This window comes from Saimiri boliviensis, chromosome 1, assembly GCF_048565385.1.
Source record: "Saimiri boliviensis isolate mSaiBol1 chromosome 1, mSaiBol1.pri, whole genome shotgun sequence".
In the NCBI taxonomy this organism is placed as follows: Eukaryota; Metazoa; Chordata; class Mammalia; order Primates; family Cebidae; genus Saimiri; species Saimiri boliviensis.
In genome coordinates this window covers 72,909,071-72,934,218 of record NC_133449.1, presented here as the reverse complement: position 1 = coordinate 72,934,218, position 25,148 = coordinate 72,909,071, and the positions used below count along the sequence as shown (strand labels likewise).

The following is a 25,148-nucleotide window of genomic DNA, read 5'->3' as shown; positions in this document are numbered from 1 at the left end:
GGCAGATAGTAATAAAACCTTTCCATAGCTAGTCTTTCACATTCAGATCAGATCATGCTATCAAAAAGGACATCATCTTCATTTCCTTAACAAGGAGTTATTGGGCATTTACTGTGTACCAGGTACTATTCCAGCCACAGAAGATTCAGCAATGAACTAGATGAATAGGTCCCTTCCCCGATGGAGCTTATATTGTAGTGAGGGGCATGGATACTAAATAAGTAAACAAGTAAATACAAAGGATAATTGTAGGTTGTAATAGATAAAGATTAAACTCATACATCAGGAAAGGGAGTTTGAAGATGTAATTAAGAGTACAGACTCTGAAGTCACGCTAGCTGCATACTTAACTAGGGTTACCAGATGAAATACAAGGCATCTAGTTAAATGCAGATTTCAGATAAACAACGAATAATGTTTTTGCATAAGTAGGTTCCAAATATTGCATGGGACATATTTATGCTAAAAACCTGTTTATCGAAAATGTAAACTTAACTGGACATCTTGTCATTTTTATTTGCTAAGTCTGCCAACTCTATTCCTAACCCACTGCCACTTTCCTGCTGTGTGATCTTGAATAAGTTATAGTTACTTAATCTCTCTGTGCTTCAGTTTTCTTATCTATGACATAGGACAATACTACTACTTACCTCCCAGGGTTATGCTAAAGAGTAAAGGTAGCATACATAAGGTACTTAGATTAGTGCCTGGCACATAATAAACATGCAATAAATGACAGCTGGTGTTAATTAGGTTGGTGCAAAAGTAATTGTGATTTTTGCTATTCTAATGGGAGAAACCACAATTACTTTTGCACCAACCTAATGTTATCCAATAGAAGGGCAATTATATGGAAACCAGAAAAAAAAAAAATTGGTACTGCCATCTTATGAAAGACTCTCACAGGGAATAAGAGGAAAAATCAAGTTTTGCTTCTTTTTCTACCTTTTTAATTAATTAATATTTATTGAGTAACTTCTATTGATAGAAGCTTTATCCTAAGTCCTGAGCAGACATCAAGGATGAAAGATATTTAGAACTATAGCAGACATGATTTACTGTCTATTCAAAATCTATCCCACTTGTCTCTTCCTTAATAGAATCTTAAGTTTGTTCAAAGCAGTAATATGGCCAAATAAATACTCGCTTACCCAGCCTCCCTTGTAGCTAGGGGTGGCCATGTGACATGGTTGTAGCCAATGAGATATAAGCATAATTTGGTGAGGCTTTTGGGAAAGCTTTGGCGTTCCTGATAAAACGGAACTGCAGCACTTTCTTTCCTTGAATGTGGATGCAGCCACTGTCTTGAAACCATGGGGGAAAGGCAAAGAAAATCACAGTCGTGTCGATCCCAACACTGCTGAGCTTCTGAACCAATACCAGCAGCCACTTACCTCCAGGTTTCTTAAAAGGTGAGGAAATTATGACCTTATTTTTTCGGGCCACTGTTAGTCAGGTATACAGTGTCTTGCTGCCAGTCTCATTTCTCCTGTTATAAAGACGTAACACTTTTCTCAAGGAGTTTATAGGCAGTCCCTTAATTTTCTGCTCCTTAAAACTACACTGAAGTATTAAAAAATTGTATATTTGCAAGGATTTCAAAATAATATGCAAAACGGTCATATTCTCACAGATTTTAAAAGTATAATATTGCTTGCCTTTGGGACATCATTTTGAAGCAATATTTCCACCATGTGTGGTGGTTAATTTATGTGTCAAATTGGCTGGCCTTTTTTTTTTTTTTTTTTTTTTTAGTGAAGTCTCACCCTGTCACCCAGGCTGGAGTGCAGTGACGTGATCTCAACTCACTGCAAACTCTACCTCCTGGGTTCAAGCCATTCTCATGCTTCAGCCTCCTGAGTAGCTGGGATTACAGGTATGCACCACCAAGCCTGGCTAATTTTTGTATTTTTAGTAGAAATAGGGTTTCACCATGGTGGCCAGGCTGCTCTCGAACTCCTAACCTCAAATGATCCGCCTGCCTTGGCCCCCCAAAGTGCTGGGATTACAGGCGTGAGCCACTGTGCCTGGCCAAGTTGGTAGACTTTGAGAAAAGCACATTGCCCTGAGTAATGTGGGTGAGCCTCATCTAATCAGTTGAGGCCTGAGTAGAACGAACCACTAACCTCCTCTGAACAAGAAGAAATTCTTTCAGTAGGTGGCCTTTAGATTTGAGCTGTGACACTAGTTCTTTCCTGAGTCTCTGGCCTGGTGGCCTTCAGACTGGACTGCAGATTTTGGACTTGCTGACTCTCATAATCACATGAGTTAATCTCTTAAAATAAGTCTCTGGCTGGGTGCAGGGCTCCACACCTGTAATCCCAGCACTTTGAGAGGCCAAGGGGGACAGATCACCTAAGGTCAAGAGTTCGAGAGCAGCCCCACCAACATGGAGAAACCCCCTCTCTACTAAAAATAAAAAGATTTTAAAAATTAGCTGGGCATGGTGGTGCGCACGTGTAGTCCCAGCTACTCAGGAGGCTGAGGCAGGAGAATCACTTGAACCCGAGAGGTGGAGGTGGCAGTGAACTGAGGTCACGCTGCTGCACTCCAGGATGGGTGATAGAGTGAGACTCCATAAAAAAAAAAGTATTTGCCACTCTCTCGATATACACATTTTGTTGGCTCTGATTCTCTGGGGAACCCTGACTATAAACTATGTTCTGTATATTTTGTTCACTTTATTCTTCCTCATCACAGTTAAACACAAAAGTCACTCCTTATAAATAAAACAAACACCCAAATCGAGGTTCCAGGCCCAGCATTTGGCATGCCTAATGATCTCCGTCTCTGCCTCAACTGCATCAAGTCTTTTGAGGTCTTCATTTGTTTTTTGTCACTAGGATGAATATTTTCATTTTTCCACTTTACATTTTTTAAATTAAACAATCACTACAAATGTAATAAAGTATTTAAATAATTGTCCCCAAACTGCCACGCCAACAGAAGTGATGAAGATGTAGAACAGAGCAGCTGGCTGGCAAGCAACTCTGCTGTGGGATAGCTGGGCATGTTCATTTTCGCCAGCTGATGCATCAGAGCCTGAATTTGACGTGTTAACACTCAGTTGAGAAGTGTCAGTGTAGAGTGTGAAAAGGGCGCTTAGATGGTTTTAAAGCCCAATCATTAAAGTTGAGGACGACCTATGCTATGCAGTAGTGACCTATGAGAAATCCACAAAGAACTTTAAAGCCAGATTTGACAAGTGACTGAAAAGGAGACAGTGAACGGCAGAGAGAGGCTGGAGCAAAGACAAAGAAATTACATCCTTTTATCCACTCTCCTGAGTTTTCAGCTCTTCTGAGATAGACACAGGAGCTTGGCAGATGGAAATTACAAGATCACTTTTATTATCTCTGAAGTTGTTAAAATAACAAGACTAAGGTGTACAGCCAAGTGGGCTTATACAGGCTTAACTTATGACTTAGGCAGTCCCCAGTCCCAGGCCCAGCTGGGGGAATGCCTTACACTGTACAGCAGGGATGTCAACCAGAGCACAGCCCATCCCAAAAGAAGCGGGGAAGGGGCTGGGTCAGCACGCTCAGATCTTTCTCTCCGACTCACTTACTAGATGTCACTTTAGAGAAGAAGATTGAGGAAGGCAGGGAGGAAGGCCAGCAGTAGGGTTCTAGGTAGAAGTTTCCACAGGAAACAAGAAGGGGGAACAGTGTCCCTATAATAGTCTCCATCTGTTTGTTCTTCCAAAGCATTGGAGTCCTCTATCAAGTGTGCCACCGACCACGGATGTGGCAACCCCCTCAGGAAAGAAGAAATGACAAACAACCTAGGAGGTTTTGCTCCTACCTTCTGACACTGAGTGGCCTCAGAGTATCCTCTTGGGACTGCTGGCAGGCATTGTCCACTTTACCCCAAGAAAGCTCTTGGGGTCAGGTGACCACAAAAATAAATGGGTTAGATTAAAACATTAGTTAAGCCTGGGTGCAGTGGCTCACACCTGTAATACCTGCACTTTGGGAGGCCGAGGCAGGTGGATCACCTGAGGTCAGGAGTTCAAGACCAGCCTGGCCAACATGAATGAAACCCCATCGCTATTAAAAATACAAAAACTTAGCAGGCATGGTGGTGGGCACCTGTAATTCCAGCTACTCAGAAGGCTGAGATAGGAGAATCACTTGAATCCAGGAGGCAGAGGTTGCAGTGAGCCAAGATCATGCCACTGCACTCCAGCCTGGGCAAGAAGAGCAAAACTCTGTCTCCAAAAAAAAAAAAAAAAAAAAAAAAAATTAGTTAAATGGTGCTGGGCCTGGTGGCTCATGCCTGTCACTCCAGCACTTTGGGAAGCCGAGGCAGGAGGATCTCTTGAGCCCAGGAATTTGAGATCAGCCTGGGTAACATAGCAAGACCTCGTCTCTACAAAAGAAGTTTATAAAATTAGCTGGGCATAGTAGACATGTGCCTGGAGTCTCAGCTCCTCAAGATGCTGAGGTGGGAGAGTTGCTTGAGCCCCAGGAATGAAAGCTGCAGTGAACTGTGATTGCACCACTGCACTCTGGGTGGCAGAGCGGGACCCTGTCTTAAAACAAAAACCAAATGGACTGTGTTTCAGTTGTCTATTGCTGTATAATAAACTACACCAAATTTAGTGTCAGAAAAAAAATCGATGATTATTGTCTCTCACAGTTGTGGGGTTAACTGGGCGCAGCAGGCAGGTCTCACTCAGGGTCTCTCAGTCAGTGGCCGAGGCTGCAGTCAGTGTGACGTCTTCCTCCCACGTGTGCCTAGCATGTTAACCAGGAAGACCCGCACAGCTGGGCTCCTTAGGCAGCTTTCTCTATTGCTAGGTGACCATCTCCCATCGTCTCTCCTGAAGGGTGGCTTCTGCTTAGCTTGGGGATCCAAAGGTCCATGTTAAAATGAAGAGAGAACCAGGCAGGAGCTGCACTGTCTTTTATGACTGGGTCTCTGAATCCACACAGTATCACTGTTGCTGTCCTCTATCAGGAAGAGAGACTCTAGCTCCTAATGGGAGAGTGGCAAGGTTTTGGAAGAGAATGTGGGACTAGAAATAGTGTTGTGGCTATTTTTTTTCTTTTTTCTTTTTTTTTTTTTTGAGACGGAGTTTCGCTCTTGTTACCCAGGCTGGAGTGCAATGGCGCGATCTCGGCTCACCGCAATCTCCGCCCCCTGGGTTCAGGTGATTCTCCTGCCTCAGCCTCCTGAGTAGCTGGGATTACAGGCACGTGCCACCATGCCCAGCTAATGTTTTGTATTTTTAGTAGAGACGGGGTTTCACCATGTTGACTGGGATGGTCTCGATCTCTTGACCTCGTGATCCACCCGCCTCGGCCTCCCAAAGTGCTGGGATTACAGGCGTGAGCCACCGCGCCCGGCATATTTTTTTTTCTTTTTTTTAAATTGCAGTGAAATCTACATGAAAGTTGCCATTATAACCATTTTTAGACGCACACTGCTATGGCATTTAGTACATTTGCTTTGCTGTGTACCATTGCCACTCTCTCTCCAGAATTTTACCTTCCTAAGTTGAACTCCGCACCCAATCAACAGTAACTCCCTATTTCCCCCTATCTCCAGCATCTGGCAACCACACTCTACTTTTTGTCTCTAGGAGTTTTGCAATTCTAGGTACCTCATAAAAGTAAAATTGTACAGTACTTGTCCTGTTGTGTCTGGCTTATTTCATTGAAGGCCAATTTCATAAAATACAATTTGCCACATGCTCTAAGGTCAAGTTGTATCAAAGCTTATTCTGTTTTCCATCTAAAATTACATCCAGCTGCACTATCTAATGCTGCCCATCCTCAGTTCTGCAATAAATTAAATTACAACAAAAAGATGCTCCAATAAAAAAATTCTAACAAATAGAGAGATCCTAAATTTGAATACAAACATCCCTGCTGTTATCAAATGCCCAAGGGAAAATTAAAGTCCTAAAAGTTAACTCATTTAATTCAGTCCAATGAACCCAAGGTCCAAAATTTTAAATGAACATTTAATGGGAACTAGAGTCCAAAATAAAATTATAGACCAGCCATGGTGGCTCATGCCTAATCTCTGCATTTTGTGAGAGCAAGGCAGGAGGATCACTTGAGCCCAGGAGTTCGAGACCAGCCTGGGCAACATGGTGAAACCCCATCTCTACAAAAAATATATAAAAAATTAGCCAGGCGTGGTGGTGGGCACCTGTAGTCCCAGCTACTCAGGAGACTGAGGTGGGAGAATCACTGGAGTCCAAGAGGCTGAGATTGCAGTGAGCCAACATTGCACCACTGCACTCCAGCCTGGGCGAGAGTGAGACCCTTTCTGAAAGAAAAAAAAAATGATCTTGCCCTGTGAATTAAAGTTTATGTTTCTTTTTCTTTCCCCCTGCCTCCCCACTGAAAACTTTTTACTGGCTTTTTGGGTAGAAATGGGAACTTATGGTCTGCGTCGCAAGCTAGTCATCCTGAAGCAGAGGTCAGAGAAGAAACAAGGGCACGAGCATCGGATCACCATGCCTTTCTTGGACTTGCAGAAAAGGTTCGGCCTTAACCTAGATCAATGGTGGACAATCCAAAGTGCTAAACAGCCCTATACGTTTCCTGCTTGATGCCATGCTTTTGAAAAAGAATGGATAGAATGTGCACACGGAATCGGTTCTACCTGGACAGAGAAAGAGTGTAAGATAGAATATGATGATTTCCTAGAGTGTATAGGTCAGGAGAAAATGATGAAACATATTAACACCATCTGAAAGCAACGGGATAAACTGATAAAAGAAGGGAAGTACATCCTCCACCTCACCACATGGGCAAGGGGGAGCCTCGGCCCTGAGCAGAAGACACAGCTAATGATACCTGGAAGCTGATTTTCACGTTCTCTGTCCTCCACTGACAAGGAGGTTTATGGAAAACCTCCTTGTCAAAGTGTGTAAATAAAGTATTGCTCCATCCTAAAAAAAAATATAAAAATAAAAGAAATGAGAACTTATTTGCCAGGAAGAATAGTCCCATCACACTTCTGCTGGAACCAGTGCATGGCCTCCTCTTCACTGGCTCCGCTTGGCCCCAGCACAGCCTGTCCCATGCTTCTTGTCTGCGATGCGAAAACCTGGCCTATCCAGCTTGAACCTGGGGACAGAGGTTGCAGTGAACCAAGATCTTGCCACTGCACTCCAGCCTGGGTGACAGAGTGAGATCCTGCCTCAAACAAACAAAAATACCCATCAGCTAAAAATCCCATTGACATTTACAACTGCTAAGTAAAGAAATATAAGGCCTGGTCAACATAACACTCTGCTTGGAATCACATCCTATTACCAGAGAAGTCTGAATTACTAATGGTAACACTTTAGATGACAGGAGCAAAATATGAAGCATTCTTCTCTTCCTGCACTAAGTCCCCCGCCTCTGGACAGAGTCCATTGACCTGGGCCAGGCAGCCACACAAGTGTCTGGGAGGCCCACAGAGCACAGAACACAGGGATGGAAGCCAGAACTTGACTAAGCCTCAACCCCAAACTAGACTGAACCACTGATGTGTGGGATCACAAACCCAACCCTAGCAAGCCCCCTTTGTCTCTGACTTGGAGGGGGGGTTGTGATGTGAGATGTAATTTGAAAAACTGAGGTTTTACTCCCTTTAAAGCCCTAAAGCTTAAAAGTAAATCATTCTGGAAATGTCTTGCCTATTCTCTTGCCATCTTAAATATACCGTAAGAAACCTATTCAGCTCCTTTTTGATGTGAGTGCATCATCACCTGGAATGTCCATGCCATAAATACAGCAGGTGAGATAGCAAGCCTATTTTCCCTGAAACTAAATGGCTCCAAAATAGCATTTGTTCAGACATTCTTTTCCTTTGTTTTTGCTTACCATTTTACTGTTTCCTCCCATGCTGATGTGCACCAGTTAATGTTAATATTTTCTGCTTCTTTTAAGCAATCTGGCCAATATCCCCAGCTTTTACCCCATCGTGTGGCCAGATTTCAATAAAATCATGACATCCTATTTATGCCTTTTCATTGTAGACGTATTTTCAAGACCACAACAGACACTGCATCCTGATGCAGAAGGGAGGTTTGATCCCCATTCCACCCCCATAATCACAGCAGTGCGACAAGTGTTTCAGCTGTTCGATATTTGCCTTTTTGTTTGGCAAGGTTTGACGCAAAAGGGTATTTGGGGTTCTTAAATGTCATGTTTGCCTGAGTTGAAATTACATTCTTTATTCTTTCCCTGCATTCGTTTACTATTGTGGCTGTAAGAAAAACTCACACTAAACTTACAGGCTCAAAACAACACAAGGTTCTTATCTTACAGTTCTAGAAGTCAGAAGTCCAAAACAGGTCTCACTGAGCTAAAATAAAGGCATGGGCAGGGCTGTGTTTCTTTCTAGAGGCTCTAGGGAAGAATCCATCTGCTTATCTTTTGCAGCTCCTGGAGGTCCCCATGTTTCTTGGCCCGTGGCCCCTTTCCAGCTTCAAAGCCAACAATGACCAGTCAAGTCTTCCTCCCATCACATCACTCCGACATTCACTCTTCTGCCTCCTTCTCCCTCATTTAACACCCTGGTGAATGCACTGGGCTTACTTGGAAGACCCAGTCTATGCTCCCCCTTTTAAGGTAAGTTGACTAACAACCTAGTTTCACCCACAGCCTTCATTCTTGTTTGTCATATGAGCTAACATAGTCACAGGTTCTTGGGATTAGGACTTAAACATATTTGAGGGACTATTATGCAGACTGCCATAGTCCCCTTCTTAGGATAAGCATGTTAAGGTGCATTTTTTATTTAAAAGGAAAAAACTAGAAAATACTGTGAAGCAGGCCAGGCATGATGGGTCATGCCTGTAATCCTAGGACTCTGGGAGGCCAAGGCAGGAGGATCACTTGAGCCCAGGAGTTCAAGAACCATCCTGGGCAACGTAGTGAGACCCTGCCTCTACAAATAATTTTTTCTTTTTTTAAGAAAAAGAAAATATAGGCTGGGCACAGTGGCTCATGCCTGTAATCCCAGCATTTTGGGAGGCCAAGGCAGGCAGATTGCCTGAAGTCAGGAGTTCGAGATCAGTCTGGCCAACATGGTGAAACCCCATCTCTATTAAAAATACAAAAAGATTAGCAGGGCATGGTGGTGCATGCCTGTAATCCCAGGTCCTCAGGAGGCTATGGCAGGGGAATTGCTTGAACCAGGGAGGTGGAGTTTGCAGTGAGCCAAGATCACACCATGCACTCCAGTCTGGTGACAGAGCAAGACTCTGTCTCAAAAAAGAAAAGAAAAGAAAATACAGTGAAGCAAAGTGGAAAGGAACAGGAATGCAACCTGCGTTAGAACCCGGCCGCACTCATCCTTTTAGGTGTCTGTGAACTAGTTTTGATTTACAGGAGGTGTATTTGCCAGCCATCTTTCAGAATGAACTTTAAAACAATGAGATGCCTGTAAACCATTATACAGTAATCTGTTATTTTTATCTGAATGGTGCAGGTTAGGAAACCAGATCATTTATTTTGGACTTGTATCAAAAATTTGCATAACAAATATTTACTCGATGCTCACCAAGTGTCCGGAACTGTCCTAACAGCTTTTATGTATCCTTTCCAGTCCTCTCGGAACCCTCAGAGCAGAGGTTTGCTAAGCTCCTTTTACAGATAAGGAAGCCGAGGTTTGGATGGCTGCTGCTGCTAATTAGCATGGTTTTCCTTTAAAAAGTCAACAATCAAGGCAAAATAATATAACAACAACAATAAAAAAAAAACTCCTAGTTACCCCATTTAAACCAAGACCGTAAGCCATAATGTAACTGAAACACAACTTGAGAGAGTTTGCAATTATATAACCGGGTAGAGTTTGGGGAGCTGTCCCACTGGCAATAGCTGTTGGTTGCTTACCCAACAGCCCCATCCTCACCCTCACCTGGCACTTCTCTCGCAGCCACTTGGTTTTGTTCCCCTCTCCCAGGCACCATGTTCTGGTGTTCCTTAAGGGAGGCAGAGGGTGTTTCTTGATTGGCCTGAGCCTATTATAACTGTTTTATTCCTGGATTTCTGAGTGATTATTTGGATAAAGACATGGGTGTGAGTGGGGCAAATGAGATAGAGAGAAGTCTGGAAGAGGATCTTGGGGAAGAGTTTCCTCACTTTTAAAAGGGAACAAATGATAAGCACAGTTCCTTTTTCTGTGTGGGGATGCCATTCTATGAGAATGTGATGCTGCAGCCATCTGATAACCAAGAGCCAATCACTGAACATAGCAGGGCAGAAAGATCGAGAGAACCGACATCCTTCTAGTATCACTGAACTTCTGCGCTAAGCCCAGGACGACCTTCACCCCAGACATCTTGTCATGAGACACAGTAAAAATTCTTACCTTAAGCCAACCTGCAATGGGTTTTCTATTTTTTATGATAAAAATGATCCTAACTGATATATTATTCAACTTGCCAAAACAAAGTTGTCTCTCATGGGTAAGTCTGACAATTTTCTGACACAGAACAAAATGTTCTAGAACCAATCATTCCGCAGAAAATTGGTGTGCTCTGATGCTTGATGCTTCAAAATTAGGTAACACCTAGATCACAGAAAATTGATTTCCAGTCTAAAGACTGAAAACATTTGTTTGGAGTGAGATGCAGGCCTGGAGACTCTTTGTGGTGTGGCATCGGCAAATTCTTCCTTCAAACCCAAAGTCCCTGAGGATAGAACTCCTCAATGACCTAAAAATAGAAATCCCATTTGACCCAGCAATCCCATTACTGGGTATATATCCAAAGGATTATAAATCATTCTACTATAAGGACACATGCACACGAATGTTCATTGCAGCACTGTTTACAATAGCAAAGACCTGGAACCAACCCAAATGCCCATTGATGATAGACTGGATAGGGAAAATGTGGTACATATACACCATGGAATATTACGCAGCCATCAAAAACGATGAGTTCACGTCCTTTGTAGGGACATGGATGAACCTGGAAACCATCATTCTCAGCAAACTGACACAAGAGCAGAAAATCAAACACCGCATGTTCTCACTCATAGGCGGGTGTTGAACAATGAGAACACATGGACACAGGGAGGGGAGCACTACACACTGGGGTCCGTTGGGGGGAAATGGGGGAGGGACGGGGGGTGGGGAGGTGGGAAGAGATAGCATGGGGAGAAATGACAGATACAGGTGAGGGGAAGGAAGGCAGCAAACCACACTGCCATGTGTGTACCTATGCAACAAACTTGCATGTTCTTCACATGTACCCCAAAACCTAAAATGCAATAAAATAAAAAAAATAAAAATAAAAATGAAAGGGAAAGTGATAGCTGGAACGAAGGTGGAGGGAAGGCACAGAACCACTCTACCAAGGGAGGGTGAGGAGGACGCTGCGTGTTGAAACACAAGACAGAGCCTCTGAGGGGTTTTGTTTATTTTATGTGTTCCTACTCAAAGATCACTTTATTATAAAATATTAAATATAAAAAGAAAAGAGTTGAGATCTGAGTGCTTATACTAACTCTTATTTTAAAACCAATAGGGAAAAATATTTCTGACAAAAAGAATAGGTTAACTTAATTTAAAAGGATATGAATGAGGCTGGGCACGGTGGCTCACTTCTGTAATCCCAGCACTTTGGGAGGCTGAGGCAGGTGAATTATCTGAGGTCAGGAGTTGGAGACCAGCCTGACCAATATGATGAAATCCCATCTCTACTAAAAATACAAAAATTAGCTGGGCATGGTGGTGGGCACCTGTAGTCCCAGCTACTCGGGATGCTAAGATAGGAGAATTGTTTGAACCCAGGAGGCAGAGTTTGCAGTGAGCCGAGATCACACTACTGTACTCCAGGCTGGATGACAGAGCGAGATTCTGTCTCAGAAAAAAAAAAAAAAAAAAAAAAAAAGGTACATTAGTGAAATGACCCATCCAAAGGAATTCTATAAAGCCCCAAATTAACACTATGGGTCTTTATATATTAATATGAAAAGACATGCAAGGTGTATTAAGTGAAATAAAAGTTGCAGAATTATCTATAATTAGGGGCAAGAAATGGTCCAAGTTTTCTAGGGACTAACAGGGTGCCTGGGATATTATCAGTTTTGAGACCTGAAAAGCCCCATGCAAACAGGGACAAGGTGATCAGCCTAGACAATGACATTCTGCTTTTATAATAATGACAAAAATATTCTATCAATTAAGATTTTTTTTTAGGTGCAAAACACAGAAAACCTTGGCTTATTTGACTTAAACAATGAGGACGTTTGCCATCATGCCCCTAAAGAAATCCATATTCAACATGTCAGCTTAGTTCTCTGGCTCATTCCCTCACAGACACAGATGGCTGTTATGGTTCTAAGTGTCCACTTCAAATAAGGTGACATCCAGCAGAGGAAGAGAGGCCAGAATTGCATTGTGGGCTCTTTCTCTGGCACAGGAGTAGCTTGGAATTTCTGAACAAGATGGGGTTGTTTAGAAAAGAGCAAAGGTAGATGTTATGTAGACAGCTGACAATGTCTTTTATGTATACATTTCTACATATCATATATATATATAGAAAAATTCTGCAAGAATATAATGTTAATAATTATGAGAAGGAATTTGTGCTAGTTGAGACATAAATGTTTGTGATGCTTTTTTTTTTTTTTTTACAATAAGCTTATATTATTTTGGTAAGTATTTTTACACTTAAAAATGAAGTCAGCTGGGCGTGGTGGCTCATGCCTATAATCCCAACACTGGGAGGCCGAGGCTGGAGGATTGCATGAGGCCAAGAAGGAGTTCAAGGCCAGCCTGGGCAACATAGTAAGAACCCTGTCTTACCAAAAAAAAAAAATTTTAATTAGCCAGGTATGGTGGTGCTCACCTGTAACCCTAGCTACTTGGGAGGCTGAGGTTGCAGGGGAAATTGCTTGAGCCCAGGTTCAAGGCTTCAATGAGTTATGATCTCACCACTGCACTCTAGCCTGGCCTGTGCACAGTGAGATACTTTCTCTTTAAAAATAATTCATTTAGAATTGAGTGCAGGAAAGAGGATTAATTTCACTCCAGATGTGGACCAGTTGTAGATGAGTAAAAATTCTAATGGTGGCAGGGAGAGGCCTTCATGTGTAAACCTAGGTTGGTACCAAGGTAAATAAATACATTCCAAGATGCCATTTTTGTTTTCATGTCAAATCACATGCTGTTGAAACCATATGAGAATGCCAAAACTGTGAAGCAGTTACTAAAAAGATTCAGGTGAACAAATTATCATTTTTATTTTTAGAAGAGTTATCCAGAAAGTGTACAATTTGTTACTACTTACCCATTTGGAATTTGGAAATGAAAATTAGTATCCCTAAGTAAAATACAACACGTTTGGTACTGAGATAGATAAATAGATTTTTCTTTTTCTTTTTTTGAGATGGTGTCTTGCTCTGTCACCCAGGCTGGAGTGCAGTGACATGATCTCAGCTCACAGCAACCTCCACCTCCCGGGTTCAAGAGATTCTCCTGCTTTAGCCTCCTGAGTACTGGGTCTACAGGTGTGCACCACCACACCCAGCTAATTTTTGTATTTTTAGCAGAGAGGGGGTTTCGCCATGTTGTCCAGGCATTTCAAACTCCCAACCTCAAGCGATCCACCTGCCTTGGCCTCCCCAAGTTCTGGGATTACAGGTGTGAGCACACAGCCTATAAACAGATTTTAAAATTTAAAGTTAAGTTAGATTAACTTTAAATTTAAAGTTAAGTTAGATTTTTTAATTTAAAAGAGTATATCATTTAAAGAAATCTTTAAGTAAGTTTTGGATTTTCTTAATATAAAATACAGCTGTCATTTGGAATAGGTTATTTCTACGACTTAAGCCAGAGTTTCCTAAACTGTACTCTGAAGAAATTTAATACATGTTCCATGAAAATAACAGATGCCAATGCCATTTTTCCCTACCAAAATTTATTCCAGAAAAGCACACATGTGACAAATATTATTATTGTTATTTTAATTATGCAGTAATTTGCCTTTACCAGAAAGAGCTGGAACAATCTCTGCAGGATGTTTGCTCTGTACTTCGAGGAAAGAGCAGTGTTTACCAGCTGACTTGTAAGTTGATGGCAGCCGGCCCTGAGAGGCACCTACACAGCATTCACTCTCTCTGCCTTCCTTTACAATAGAACCACAATTTGGTTCAGGGTGCCCATGGGACCAGCTATAAGACCTGCTTTTTCTCAGCTCCTTTGCAGCCAGTAGTGGACAGCATTTAGCTCAGTGAGATGTATGAGGACATCTCCTAAGTTGGCTTTCAGAGAGATGTTGTTTCCCTGGTGGACGAGAAAGGCACACTTTGCCTCTTACCCATGTCCTCCTTCCTCCTGCTTGACATGCAGACTCGACACCTGGAGGTGTAGTAGCCACCTGGTGACCATGAGGACAAAAGCCTTACATGCTAAGGATAGTAACTCAGGGAGGCAGATGAAGGGATCTAGGTGAAGCTGAGGTCATTCATGACATCATAGAGTCACTGCATCAGCCTTGGATTGCTCACCTACAAATTTTTTATCAGAGGAAAACAAACACCCCTATTTAAAGCCATTGGTGTCAGATCCCTGTTACATGCAGCCAAATGCAATTCTAATGTATTTTGTACCTCGTGATGTAATTTTAGCATCTGTTCGTGATACCAAGCAATGTATATTGAATACTAAACAAACATATGACACTAACTTGTTCTCCTTAGATCTGTGGCTAAAATAAGAAAGCTTTAAATTAGAAGAAGGGTCTTTAGATGCTAGATGACATCTGAAACAAATGCAAATATAGAAAAACTTTAAAGTAGGCCAACCAAACACAGTGGCTCATGCCTGTAATCCCGACACTTTGGGAAACTGAGGCAGACAAATCACAAGGTCAGGAGTTCAAGACCAGCCTGGCCAACATGGCAAAACCCTATCTCTACTAAAAATACAAAAAATTAGGTGGGCATACTGGCAGGCACCCGTAATCCCAGCTACTCGGGAGGCTGAGGCATGAGAATTACTTAAACTGGGGAGGTGGAGGTTGCAGTGAGCCAAGATCATGCCACTGCACTCCAGCCTGGGTGACAAAGTGATACTCTGTCTCAAAAAAAAAAAAAAAAAAAAAAAAAAAAAAAAAAAGAATACTTTAAAGTGGAGATGAGCAATTGAGCTTGAATTTTCTGACAGGAAAAAAAAAAAATCTAGTTGTAAATTGCCCAAAATGAAACAATGAACACCATTTGAAGTTGCCTAACTTAAGATGGCACAAACATCACACAGCAGACAGCTTGCATTCCTGACCCCTTGGCTACAGTGTATCTGGGTAAAGTGGACTTTTCCCCCAACACGCTGCACTGAAAGCACAGATCCAAAGCTGTGCCTGCTACTCCTCTCAGCCAGTGATGCTGTTTCCAACATGAAGATAAGTGATTTCAAAAAGACACAAAACATTTAAGAAATATATAAAAGACACAAAATATATTAAAGACTCATTTTAAAAGTTGTATAAGAACATGTGAAATTAAACTTGTTTTGATTGAATTTTTTTTCTTAAGGAAATTAATCTGTATGAACTTAATATAAGTTTGCATTATAGCATATACATATCTGCTGATGTTCTATCAATATTTTATTTTTTTTAATGTATTCTATGGTCGAGGTTAAGTAAATTTGGGAAACACCATTCCAAACTGACAGAGGTCTAGTCTAGACCTAAAAAGTGTTTTTAAAACCACAGTCCAAGAATAGGTATCAATGTGTCCAAGGAAATCCACTGATTTTTCTTTTTAATTTTAATTTTTGGGGCCCTGTGCTTTTCTCCTTTTCCTTCCCCTCCCCTCTCTTTCTCTCCCTTTCCTTCTGACATGGTCTCACTCTGTCACTCAGGCTGTAGTGCAGTGGCTTGATCATGGCTCACTGTAGCATCAAACTCCTGGGCTCAAGCCATTTTCCCATCTCAGCCTCCTGAGTAGCTGGGACTATAGGCGTGCACCATCATGCCTAGCTAATTTTTTATTTTTGTAGAGATGAGATCTCCCTAAGTTGCCCAGGCTGGTCTCAAACTCCTGGGCTCTAGCAATCTTCCCACCTCAGCATCGTAAAGTGCTGGGATTATAGATGTGAGCCACCATACCGGATCCACATTAACATTTATAAGGAAAATCTGCTCTTTCTCACTTGTATTTAGCTTTATGTTGTACTTTTTTATTCATAAAAAGTCAGATTTTGAAAGTAGGTTGTGTTCCTGGGAGAAAAATTCAAATAACATAGAAGTATCAAAAGCCATTCCCCGATGGACTCTAAATGCTGTGAGGGCAAGCATGCCCCTTTCAGTCTCCTCAATCTCTCCAGCCCCTAACCCTGCACACAGTAGGGCCTCAAAATAGCAGCTCCCCACCACCACCCCTTTCCAATTCCTGGAGACAACATGGGTTAAGAGGCTAAGGTATACTGCAGGCCTGTTTTACGCAGAGTTTTAAAAATAAACATTTTAATTTTAGAATCACCTTAGACTTAGATAAAAATTATGGCGATAATACAAAGAGCTCTTATATTCCCACATCCATTTTCCCCTATTATTATTATTATTTTTTTATTTTTATTTTTTTTTTTTTTTGAGACGGAGTTTCACTCTTGTTACCCAGGCTGGAGTGCAATGGCGCGATCTCGGCTCACCGCAACCTCCGTCTCCTGGGTTCAAGCAATTCTCCTGCCTCAGCATCCCGAGTAGCTGGGATTACAGGCACATGCTACCATGCCCAGCTAACTTTTGTATTTTTAGTAGAGACGGGGTTTCACCATGTTGACCAGGATGGTCTCGATCTCTTGACCTCGTGATCCACCCGTCTCGGCCTCCCAAAGTGCTGGGATTACAGGCTTGAGCCACCGTGCCCGGTCCATTTTTACCTATTATTAACATCTTCTGTTATCATGGTACATTTGTCAGAATTAATGAACCAATGCCTTATTATTATTAACTAAAGTCCACACTTTATTCAGATTCTCTTAGTTTTTTCCTCATGTCCTTTTCTGTTCTAGGATCCCATTCAGGAAGCCACAGAATATTCGTCATCATATCTCCTTAGGTTACTCTTGGCTCTGACAGTTTCTCAGACTTTCCTTCCTTTCAATGGCGCTGAGAGCTTTGAGGAGTCCCAGTCATATATTTTGTAGGATGTCCCTCTATTGGGATTTGTCTGCTGTTTTTCTCATGAATAGACAGGGTGATGGGTTTTGGGGAGGGAAAACCACAGAAGTAAAGTGCCATTCTCATCACGTCATTATCATGGTACCTACTATCAACATGGCATCACTGGTAATACTGATCTTGCCTCCTATGCAGATTTAACCATTCCTGATTCCTGCTAAGTGAGGTCCTTTGTCTTTCGTGTCAAGGTGAGGATCTTGTTCCAGTTCCAACAGTCAGTCTCCCCAGTTAGCTTGGACACAGGCAACCTAAACACAGGGATAATTCTAAAGAAAGACATGTGACCTTCACACTGGCCCTGGACATGGGAGGAGGGTGTGGGGCGGAGGGGAGCCAGGATGACCTGCCCACTTTGGCCACTTGCCAAACTCACAATGGATGCTTGCCAAGGGCCAAAATTGGCTGCCAAGCAGGCATGAATGCCCATTCCTTTTCCTGTTAACTAGCAATAACCTTTCAAAGTGCCACTTGGATTTTCTAACTCCATCTCATTTACAAGTGCCTTCTTACAGATGGTGACTTACTCCTCAGCGCTCGTCGACAGCAGCAAGAATACAGAAAAGCTGCACCAGAGAGCAAGAGAAAGGAAAAAAGAAAACGAGAATTTGAGCTGAAAAATTCACCACAAAATGCCCAACCTTCCCCCTGTGGCACGGCAAGGTTTTCCTTGGATTTTTCCTTCCATTATTCAAACATAGAGTGAACAAGAATTCAAATTCTTCCTTAGATGGAAGTAGAGCTTGGAGTGTGTTTTTTCCTTATTCTGACACATCAGCTAAAGTAACTGAACTAGACCACACACAACAATAACAAAAGTTTGTTATACAATTATTGTTTCAGTTCATGTTCATTAAGCATTTTGTAATGTATCAGGAGCGGTGGTAATTATTTTATGCACACCATTCATTTGATTCTCAGCAAAACTATGAGGTTGTTACCTCCGTTTTATAGAATATAAATAGAGGCAGAGAAAGATTAAGTAAACTGCTCAAGATCACAAGGCTCATAAATGGCAAAAAAGAGATATAAACACATCTGACTTCCCACTTCATACTACAGAGCCATTCAAAAACCCACCATGCCATACTGCTACACCATTCAATAAACCTGTATATCAGACTGATGCACCATTCAACAAACCACTACTCCATTCTGCTGCACCTTTCAACAAACTATGCCATACAGCTAAGCCATTCAAAAAACCTCTAAATCATACTGCTGCGCCACTCAGTAAACCTCTGCACCATACTGCTACATCATTCAACAAACCACAAAACCATACTGCTATGCCAGTCACTCTATTCCGCACTGCCGTATCATTGCACAAACCACTACTCTACACTGCTACACCATTCAAAAAACAGCTGCACCACTGCTTCACTGTTCAACAAACCTCTATATCATACAGGAGTAGCTACAATGCCTCCAGCAACTTGCAAGGTGAATGAAACAGAGTCCCGTCAAAAAGGATCTCACTGTTGGTTCAGTGATACCCAGAAGGGCAGGGGATCGAGAAGTTCCCATACAATCATGAGCAGACACAGGGGTGTGGGAGAGTTGGCTTTCTAGAGGATTCCTCAAGTCAGGATAAAGAACTTCAGCATGTGTTGACTTTGAGACCAAAGGAAATGTCATAGAATATGACCATAATCCAAAATAACCAATGATATTTAAAATGTCTAGTAATTAGTTTGGTTCCAGCCAATCAGAAAAGACATCCATCCATCAGGATGAAGGACTGGACAATCTTTCAGTGACAGCTATGGACAACCAGGAGGGGCTGAACATTAGTCCTGAGGCAGACCCCAGAGATGGAGCAGTAAGTGCCCGAGGGGCCTACATCATGACAGGGTCACCTAGGTGCCTTCCCCATCCCATCATGAGGAGGATGGCTGGGTGGGTTTTCCTCATCCATGGAGTGCTATTGTGTATGGAGAATGCTAGATGTTACTAATGTTTTCATTAATATAAAATTAGCTTGTAAACCTATAAACCAGACTCATTTACTCTCCAAAGAGCCCTTGTCAGCCAGATTCAGTGGCTCAAGCCTATAATCCCAGGACTTTGGGAGGCCAAGGTAGGTGGATCACTTGAGGTCAGGCATTCAAAACCAGCCTGGTCAACATGGTAAACGCTGTCTCTACTAAAAATACAAAAATTAGCCAGGCATGGTGGTGAGTACCTATAATCCCAGCTACTCAGGAGGCTGAGGTACGAGAATCACTTGAACCCAGGAGGTGGAGGTTGGAATGAGCTGAGATCGCACTACTGCACTCTAGCCTAGGTGACAAAGCAAGACTCTCTGTCAGAAAAACAACAACAAAAACCCAACAAATAAAATAAACAAACAAAAAACAAAGAGCTCCTGTTCCTTTTAGAAGAAAATAGAGACTGAAATCTAACTGCTATGAGGATCCGCATGAGATTCTGCCCTATGAGTCCAGGTAGACGCAACATCACTACTACACCACTTTGTTGACAGAGAAATGTGTATTTTTAAGGGATTTCATTGGTCAGTGTCCAGTAAGGAAAACAGAAACCACACTAGGAATTTCCAACAGAAGAGATATAATATAGGTAATTGATTACAATGGTGTTAGGTATCTGGGGAGAAAAACAAAAAGAGAATGCTGAGGCAAATCAGATACTAATAACCGAAGGGAGAAGCTACCTCCTCTAGGACTGGGGAATGAAAGGGAAGAGGTGGTGTTACTGGAAACCAGGACTTCAGAGGACAGGCTTTGCAGGGCTGATGCTTGGACACCTCCTACACATCTGGTGCTCAGTCTTCCAATGAAGGGTAAAGCTCGGTGTGAGCCTGGGCTCCTGAGGAAGGAGTGTGTACAGATCATTTTGTTTTTCCATTCATCTGTCAGCAGACACCTGGGTTGCCTCCACTTTTTGGCTATTGTGACTAATGCTGCTATGAACATGTGTGTCCATTTCTCTTCTCTTTTATAATCCTTATATAGCTTTTTGACCCCCCATTCTACAGGAGTAGTTCTGTGCATTGGAGACGTAGAACCTTCTTTCATCCTAAAATGAAGTTCTTGAGTAAAACAGCCTACAGACCACATAATTTCAAGAAAATCATTATAATGAAATTTGTTTCATTGTCAGTGCCCAGGAATGATCACGCAGGGCAATTTAACACAAGACCCAGGCCAGGCACTGTGTCTCATGCCTGTAATCCTATCACTTTGGGAGGCTGAGGCAGGCGGATCACCTGAGGTCAGGAGCTTGAGACCAGCCTGGCCAACATGGCAAAATCCTGTCTCTACAAAAAAAATTAGCTGGGGGTACGAGTGGGTGACTGTAATCCCAGCTACTTGGGAGGCTGAGGCAGGAGAATTACTTGAACCAGGGAAGCAGAGGTTGCAGTGAGCCAAGATTGTGCCACTGCACTCAAGCTTGGGTGACAGAGCAAGACTCTGTCTCAAAAAACAAACAAGCAAATAAACAAAAGAGCCAGATGCTGCACATTGCACATGGTGGCCACAGTCACAAATGCAGATTGTCCCAGCAGCACTGCATTGGTGACTCATACATCACAAGCAGTGATGCTTACTGGCATGATTCCTTAAAATACGTAACCAACACTTAATAAAGTTTCAAACAAAGCACTCTTTTTTCAATATGCACAGCGATTGCAATCTTAGAAATTCAGTGCATATTCATATTAAGCAAGAAATATTTGATGTTTCTGTATAAAACAGAATCAGGCTGGGCACAGTGGCTCACGCCTGTAATCCCAGCACTTTGGGAGGCTGAGGCAGGCAGATCATAAGGTCAAGAGATCGGGACTATTCTGGCCAACATGGTGAATATCCGTCTCTAAAAACACACAAAAAAATTAGCTGAGTATGATGGTGAGTGCCTGTCATCCCAACTACTTGGGAGGCTGAGGGAGGAGAATTGTTTGAACCCAGGAGACGGAGGTTGCAGTGAGCCGAGATTGCACCACTGCACTCCAAGCCTGGTGACAAAGCAAGACTCCATCTCAAAAACAACAACAACAGCAAACACTATCAGATTATTGGCTCAGATAATTTTCAACAGATTATTTCCCTTGTGGATTCCATACAGGACATTGGAAACTCGCGCAGGACACAGAAAGATTTGTTGTTCAGGATGGTCCACTGTATTGCAGGACATCTAGCATTGCTGGCCTTCAAACATATGACAGCTAAGAGATACCCCCAGATACTTCCAAAATGTCCTTTAGGCAGCAGTACTGCTCATATTAAGAATCTTCTAGAGTAAGTAGTCTCTTTATGTATCAGTTGTCTTCCCATAATGCAGTGTAACTGCGGCAGCCATGATAAAGACCTTGCAGACTAATTAGTCTAATTCACCAATTAGTGTGGTCTGAAATCCACTGCCATGTTTGTGTCAAGGCCATGCCTCCCACAGGCTGCTCCCAGCCAATGGCTGAATGCAATGAGGATGCTGCTATTCCTAGGAGGCTCAAGAATCCTCTGATAGGTGGCTTTCACTTGAGGCTCCTCAATAGCTTTGCTACACCTTCCTGTGACTGTAGGACAATCTAGAACATTTCCATTTACCTTCTTTCTCTCCTTTCTTCACCCGGGGTCAGACTTGCATTGCTTTCTGACAGCTCTTCTAACCCAGAGCTCCCTCTCTATTTTAATCCATACAAGAATGTCCCCTAATAAAATCCCTTGTATATTTTATTCTATCTTGGCATTCACTTCTTCTTGTTTGTTTCTGTTTTTTTTTAAACAGGGTCTCACTCTATTTCCCAGGCCGGAGTGTAGTGGCACAAACACGGCTCACTGCAGCCTCAACCTTCTGGGCTCAAGTAATCCTCCCTCCTCAGCCTCCCTAGTAGGTGGGACTATAGGCATGCATCATCACATCCAGCTTTTTTTTTTTTTTTAGAAACAAGGTCTCCCTATGTTGCCCAGGCTGGTCTTGAACTCCTGAGCTCAAGTGATCCTGCCGCCTCAGCCTACCAAAGTGCTGAAATTATAGGCAGGCATGAACCACGGCACCTAGCTGGCATCTGCTTCTTGGAGAACTTGGACCAATACAGTTTTGAAAAAATCCATGAAGCCTCTGTGGCATACACAATAAATGTTTCTTGCTCCTGTTTCAGGAGGTGGTGGGGTGGGGGTGGGAACTAGACAGCTCTGCTGATCTTGGCTGGGCTTGCTCCCATATCCAAGGCCTGACTGGTTGGTCACTGGTCCAGAATGACCTCTACTATGATGGCTGGAGGACTCAGTCATGCTCCAGGTGTCTCTCATCCTCCATCAGGCTAGTACAGACCTGGTCTTACAGCAATGCACAGGCACAAGAGAAAAGCTCAATGTGTAAGCCCATTTCAAATCTCTGCCTGTCTCAGGTCAGCCATATCCAGTGACCAAAGAGAAGCACATGGATGAGCCCAGATTCAGAATTGGAGGGCCCTGAAAAGCAACATGACAAAAGGTCAGGACACAGGAAGTGGTGACAAATGGGACTATTTTCATAATCTATCACAATATCCATGCATTTGTCTTACAAGTGAAGCACTCTTCTTTCTCAATTTTAAAAAAATTGTAACTGTCCTTAGAACTTTCTATAATCCCATCATTGTAGAGCCACTTGATAGGAAGTCTAAAACACTGTGTATTTGCCAAAAGACTCAGAATTATTCACGTGAGGCTCTTGAAGCAGGAAAAGATTTCCACTATATTCAGTAGAGGGTTAAAGTCGTTCTCTTCCGTCAATGACCCAGGGCTATGACCGCTCATGACAAAGATTGGATCAGTTACAGGTAGCAAAGGATCTATATTTTCTTTGTACTTTGGAATGATTTATTGAATTTTCAAATTTCTCCCATACAAATGTACAGAAGTTAAGACATTATTATTTTTTAAATGAACTTGAATGAATTCAAAGTTATCCCTATGATAACATCCCTTTCTTGCCAGCCAACATTCTTTCTTAAGAAGAGGAAAGAAAATCTGTTGTGTTACAGGTCAGTAACCAGGAATTACCTCTAAACCTGGGTCCACCCGTGGCTGTAGGCACTGTGTGTAAGCATCATTTGTCATGTGTGCCCCTGCAGAAAACAAATGGCAAACCACAGTTCTGGGCCCCCGTGACCTCTCACTGCTCCAAGCTTCTGTGATACTTAACTTTCTACTAAAATTGCACAACTCTGCTGTGCAACAAAATCAATTGGAGTCTTTTGCTCCATCATTATTCTCTCCTGTAAAAACAATTAATGTTTTATAGTTTAGAAAATTTTTGGCCAGGCATGGTGTCTTACACCTGTAATCCTAGCACTTTGGGAGGTCAAGACGGGTAGATCACCTGAGGTCAGGGGTTTGAAACCAGCCTGGCCAACATGATGAAACCCCGTCTCTACTAAAAATACAAAAATTAGCAGAGTGTAGTGGTAGGCACCTGTAGTCCCAGCTACTCAGGAGGCTGAGTACTGAGAACTGCTTAAACCTGGGAAGCAGAGGTTGAAGTGAATTGAAATCACGCCACTACACTCCAGCCTGGGTGACACAGTGAGACTCCATCTCAAAAATAATAATAAGACTGGGCGTAATGGCTCACAACTGTAATCCCAGCACTTTGGGAGGCTGAAGCAGCCAAATCATTTGATGTAAGGTGTTTGAGACCATCCTGGCCAACATGGTGAAACCTGTGTCACTAAAAATTGAAAAAAATTAGCCGGGTATGGTGGTGGGCAACTGTAATCCCAGCTACTGGGAAGCTGAGGCAGGAGAACTGCTTGAACCCAGGAGGCGAAGGTTGCAGTGAGCCAAGATTGCGCCACTGGATTCCAGCCTGGGCAACCGAGCGAGGTTCCATCTCAAAATAATAATAATAATAATAATAACAATAATTTTGAAAATTTTTAAATCTACTGAAAAGTTTCAAGAACAAAACAACACCCATATATCCTCATCTAGTTTTAACAGGTATTAACATCTTACCTTCCCACTGCATCATTCTCTTTATATTTTTACACATTTCCTCTTTGCCAAGCTACCCAAAAATGGTATGCAGGCACCATGACACCTCACCCCTAAATATTTATTCATGGTCTGTCAAGAACGAGGCTATTGTCTTACTATCCAGAACACCATTGTCACCCCTGAAAAGAACTCAACATGGAGTTCAGCATGTAGTCCACACAAGATTTTCCTTAATTGTCTCACTATTGTACTTTGGTTTTCTTTTAATCCAGATTTCATTGCATTTGGTTGTTATATCTCATTAACCTATTAACTGGAAGAATAAAATACATATAAATGCTTGGATCCTACCCTAGAGTACAGAAACAAAATTTCCAGGGTAGAGCCCTGGAATCTGGCCTTTTCAAATTCTTTCTAGGTGACTCAGATGAGAGTTAAGCCTGAGCTCTGAGTTCTACTTGTAAGATTAGTTACCTTTTCAGGAGTCCATATCTTTTTCCCCAAATACACTTTAGTCCACTTCAGTGAATTCTTATGCAAAGCACAATAAATTCTTGTGAGAACTATAACTCATACTAATTGATACCCATTTCTTTTCCACCCTATCCAATCCGCCTCTCGTCTAATTCCACCAGCTTCTCACCTCTTAGTATTGCACTTAGTTGGAAGGACTTGATTGGCAGTTTTTAAAGGCCTAGCTCTAGATCTTGTTTTGGTCTTTAATGTTGAACTCTGTTAATTCAATGCCCTTTTACATTCTTCTTGATTGAATAATAGAGTCAGGGAGGGACTGGCTTGTTGAAATGCAGGTTCCAAGGCCCTGCTCCAGGCTCAGGAATATGCATTTTATCAGCTGCTCAAGTAATTCTTACTCCCCAGTTTTGTGTTCACTCTTTTTGAGCCTTACAGAGTGATTTATTCTTAGTAAGAAACTATGTAAACATCTGGTTGTGTTGTTGAATTAAATCCCTAGCCTTAGAACTGCCACCCACAAAACACAGACACCAAACTAACTGGTGTTCCCATCTTCTAGCTTGTCTTCTTCAGTGCTCTTA

General features: G+C 42.3%; 1 long non-coding RNA gene and 1 pseudogene across 4 annotated transcripts in view; one reads left to right on the top strand and one right to left on the bottom strand.

Moving 5' to 3' along the window:
- LOC104650542 (uncharacterized) overlaps positions 1-25,148 on the bottom strand; it is an 88,233-nt gene that overhangs the window by 55,170 nt on the left and 7,915 nt on the right. The window lies entirely within an intron of this gene.
- Positions 6,358-7,949, top strand: LOC141584545 (NADH dehydrogenase [ubiquinone] iron-sulfur protein 5-like; annotated as a pseudogene).